The sequence below is a fragment of the Aegilops tauschii genome, chromosome 6 (genome assembly GCF_002575655.3).
Source record: "Aegilops tauschii subsp. strangulata cultivar AL8/78 chromosome 6, Aet v6.0, whole genome shotgun sequence".
Taxonomy (NCBI): domain Eukaryota; kingdom Viridiplantae; phylum Streptophyta; class Magnoliopsida; order Poales; family Poaceae; genus Aegilops; species Aegilops tauschii.
Genome location: NC_053040.3, coordinates 163,927,827 through 163,932,451, shown reverse-complemented (window position 1 = coordinate 163,932,451; position 4,625 = coordinate 163,927,827). Strand labels below are relative to the sequence as shown.

General features: G+C 42.3%; 1 long non-coding RNA gene across 5 annotated transcripts; it reads left to right on the top strand.

Annotated features, from left to right (window-relative positions):
• Positions 1–904: 904 nt before the first annotated feature.
• Positions 905–4,299, top strand: LOC109734689 (uncharacterized). 5 transcript variants are annotated; one of them, XR_006665227.2, is made up of 6 exons: positions 905–1,061; positions 2,193–2,757; positions 2,829–2,914; positions 2,999–3,423; positions 3,512–3,617; positions 3,756–4,299. It is a non-coding gene; the product is annotated as an uncharacterized lncRNA (long non-coding RNA). The 5 variants fall into 5 exon arrangements; XR_006665226.2 differs by lacking the exon at positions 905–1,061 and adding an exon at positions 1,326–2,000 and having other exon boundaries at positions 2,179–2,757; positions 2,999–3,419; XR_012187480.1 differs by lacking the exon at positions 905–1,061 and adding an exon at positions 1,570–2,000 and having other exon boundaries at positions 2,179–2,757; positions 2,994–3,423.
• The last annotated feature ends 326 nt before the right edge of the window (positions 4,300–4,625 follow it).

Here is a 4,625-nt window from a genome sequence, read left to right as displayed (position 1 = left end):
TGCTTAACCATTCATCATTCTCCTTAAGCACATTGTAAAAATGTGAGAAGCAAACCTGAGAAAGGTTAGTGTACTGAAGGCGTATGCAGTGCTTTCACAGAGGTGACAAAGAGCTACAAAATGTACGATGAATTGTAAAAGGAAAACAAAATTCTGCACTTGTCATTTTCGCTAGTTGCTACTGTGTCTCACTAGTCTTCAGGTCTGCACCTACAGAAAGTTCTGAAGCGTCACTAGTGTTCAGTTCTGAAGCAGATTCAGAATGATGGGATACCATCCTAAATACAGTAGCAGCATCCCAAATCCATTCCAAGTGAAAATGGCCGGAATTGGTTCTATTTTTTTTGTAGCAGTGGAGCTCTAAAGAAGAGATAAGGAATAACAGTTCATCTAAAACAGAGAAGATAGACAAGAAACAGGGCTATCACGTTTGGCTGGATCTAAGAAGATATTCTGGTGTTGTTCCTCCTCCGCAGCTTCTCCTCCTGCGTGATCCCCACCTCCTTGATTTGATCCCACTGACGAGCTAAGGTTTTCTCCATCACCCCCTTCAGTACGCAAGCTCATCTCTTCTCTTTCATCTCCTTAATTTCTTGGTCTTTTTACCCTTTCTTTACCCTGCTCCTCAAAAATCTAGAACCCTAACCCTAAAAATTAAGAAATTCATGGAGAAAAGGGAATGGAAGAGGAAGAGGGTGGTGTTACCAACGAGAAGACCGCTGACGATGGAGAGGGACGCCGGAAAAGGTCGTTGCCGCCGCCGAGCTCGCACCAAATCGATGCACAGCCCAGTTCGCCTCCTGGTCGCTACCGCATGAAGAGGGAAAGGGGGGATAATCCACGCAGGAGAGAGAGGGGTAGCCCTTGCTTCAAGATTGTCCCTCCGGCGTCATCGACATGGCTGCCGCCGCCTCCGCAAACCGCAATCGCCAGTGAGGAGGGGCTGAGGAGAGCGGAACGTGAACCGCTCGCACCTGATTAGAAAAGACATGGGTACGGGTGGAGACGTAGAGTGGGCTAGCTCCAAAGGACCAGTCAACCGTCGCATCAACGTAAGCAAGGTAAATTTACGGCGATAGACGTGGAATAATATTTTTATCGGTTGAGGATTCGTTAAGCCACACTGTTGCTCGGTCGGATGACTGGGGTGAAGAATTACTTATTCTTCACCCTGGGTCCTTAATAGACTTTATATATATATATATATGCATTTGTAATTAGTGTGGCTATCATGGAATGGAGGGATAGATGATTTCTGTATCTGCATATTAGTTACAAAACATGAGTTTGTTGAGATACAAAGTTCTAGCATTTGGTTAAAATCTGATATAAATTTTGAAATAGGTCCCAAAACTTTCTAATCAGATACGACTAGCGTCTAGCATATTGCTCTGTTTTGCTAGATGATGGTGCTCACAAATATTAGGCTATTACATTAGCCTAAGGATAAACAATATTCATGAAGCGCTTCTATATTGCCGGACATGAGTGACCCTCCGAGAGCCAAAGCTGGTCAACCCTGCTCTGTAGCGAAGCACGGGAATGGGTGCGAGGATTGAGTTCTAATTTGGTGGAAAGAGACCAACAGTGTTGATGTTCAGAGGGCTGATATTCATCTCTAGAGGCAAATAATCTCAGATTTTTTAGTAAACGGTAATCCCATATTGATATGATTCTATAACAAAGAACATATTGTCTGTTTTCCGAACAAAGAGCCAAAGTTAACTCTTTATTTTTTACTTTTTGAGGTATAATGAGCAGATTTATGATTAGTTAGTGCCATTATATTATCGATTAATCTTGCTTTAGTTATGATGCACATGTCCACAACAATGTAATGCCATATAGATTGGTGTTGAACGACACAAATTTATGTCCCCTGTGCAAAGCATGGGCAATTTTCGAGAGGTGATTGTTATGGCAGGAGGAGATGAGTCTGGCGGAGGCAACCCTCCGGCGGCCCGTAGGTGGAGGCTTGGTGGGTGTTAGCGGACGGATAGGTGAGATCGCCGATCCATTTTTTACCGGATCGGGCTTGTAATGGGATAATGGAAGTGTTCTTACGTTTTGATTTTAGTTGCTTTCGAGTTTTAGATTTATTTTTCTTTGCAGAATGGTAATTTGCTGAGATAGAGTCTTGATTTTAATTATTGCAGAACGCTAATCGTTTTATGTCAGCTTTATCTTCTCAGGATAAACCAGATGTTTTCCTATGCCTTGAGGAGTTGCCGATGGATGATATGCAAAGGCTACCAAGTGGTAGCTGCAATGTTGCAATTGAGGTCAGCAATGGGTGCTTCTCCTGGGACGGCTCACCTGAGATAACAACACTGAAGGATCTGGATTTTTAAGCTCAGCAAGGCATGCGTGTTGCAGTCTGTGGGATGATCGGATCTGGAAAATTAAGTTTGCTCTTTTGCATTCTCGGTGAGGTGCCAAAGCTATTAGGAGAGGCTAAAACTTGCGGAACATTGGCATATATGTCAGCCAAACGGTATGGATGCAGAGCAGCAAAATTCAGGACAACATACTGTTTGACAAGGAGATGGAGAGTGAGAAGTATGGCAGGGTCCTTGAGTGGTGTTCGCTGAATAAAGACATGGAGATCAAAGTCATTGGAGAGTGAGGCAGCAATCTTAGTGGTAGGTAGAAGCAATGGGTTCAGATAGTCCGTGTATTGTATCAGGTGCTGACACCTATTTCTTCGATGATCTGTTCAATGCAGTTGATGCTAATACATGATCCCACCTTTTCAAGGTATAATGCAATCTCTTTTATTTACAATAGAAGTTTGAGAACACGTTGCTTAAGGCTTCTACCATTTGCAGGAATGCTTGCTTGGGGCTTAGGCTTAAAAACAATGGTTTATGTCACTCACCAGATTGAATTCCGGCCTGCAGCCGATCTTATTTTGGTGAGAATTTCATTGGCACATGTTTCATGTCAATTTTATTGTCATAAATTATTCGCTTCTCCTTATAAGGTAATTTTAGTGCAGGTAATGAACGGCGGGAGAATAGCACAAGCAGACAAATACAACGATATACTTAGTTCAGGAGCGGACCTAGCAGAACTGGTTGGTCCTCACCAAGAGCCTCTCACAACATTGGACGTGATTGATGTTGCCAATGGAGGTGATGAGACATTCTCTTCGAGCCTATCCAGGCCATTGTCATTGGTTGAAGAGAAAGATAAACAAAATGGCAAATAAGACAGTGACAAGGTTCAAAGTGGGCAGATGGTGCAGGAAGAAGGAAAAAAGATAGGGTGTGGTTATGGGTCTACTGGAAGTACCTCACATTGGCTTACAGGGGAGCTCTTGTAGCACAGTTACTTTTCCAAGTACTTCAGGCGTTCAGATTGCTAGCAATTACTAGATGGCCCGGGCTTCTCATATGTCGAAAGACGCCGAGGCTCCAGTGAGTACGTCGACACTGATCTCTGTCTTTGTGGCATTGGCTATTGCAAGTTCGCTTTGCATCTTCGTAAGGGCATTTGTTTCTTGTGGCAGGTGCATACAAAATAGCAACTCTGTTGTTCAACAAGATGCACATAGCCATATTCAGAGCTCCTATTTGTTTTTCGACTCCAATCCAGGTGGGAGCATCTTGAATAGAGTAAGTCATTTGCATTAGCTCAGATTTCCTTGGAAGTTTGATTTATTAACATCAACTATGTTGACTCTGAAGAAAGTCGCCAATGATTATAGAGGGTATGTCTTTGTCTCAGTCAGTAAGAAAAATGTAAACTTGCAGGACTGTGGAAGAAGCCGAGGGGCGAGCCATTCTGATTGGCCTCAAGTCGCTTTCAGCCGTGTACAGAGGGCCCATAATCATATCATTGGAACTAACAGCGCTATGATTACCCAAGAATTGGAGGTGGGAAGGCCTAATAGGTCTGGTTGTTTCTCTTTCATCAGCGACGTAAAAAATGAGCTGCAGGTTTTCAGCCCCGTCCTCATCTACTCCATCCCTAGGGGAAAAAACAAACTGGCACATGAGCTGGCTGCTCGAGCGAGACGAGATCGTTCATCTTTGCTGATGTATCGAGGCAACTCTGCACTCTGATGCTATCGGAATGTACCACCTGAGTGTGTTTTGTCTGTTTAGGTAGTCATCCTAAAAACAAGAACTATGCTGACTCGGGACTTAAACTGGTTAGGCTTCAACCAAAGGGAAGTGGATAGAAAGATCGCTTACCAGATGGGTTCTGTTGCGGTTTCCATCATACAAATAGCATCAACACCTATATTGGTAATTGTTTATTATATTATTTTATATTAAAATGGCGTATGTATTCTACCGGAGCTGTCACGTGCCATATTAATTTCAGAAGAGCAATTTCTAATTTAATGGTTAATGTATTGTTATGTCTAAACTGAAAATACTAAACAACAATAGAGTCAGAATTTGTATGTATATACAATGAATAATGGATGTTCCAATCACTAAATTTAACGTAAGGTTTTAGAATAAATTGTGGTTTTCTAAGCTTGTAACCTGTAGTCCATCAACTAATTGTATTATATTACCATGTCAATTTTTGAAGTGCAACCAGTGAACAATTCCACTTGATTTGAATTATCAAGGTGGGTTGTACATTATTTATAACCATTATAGACATTG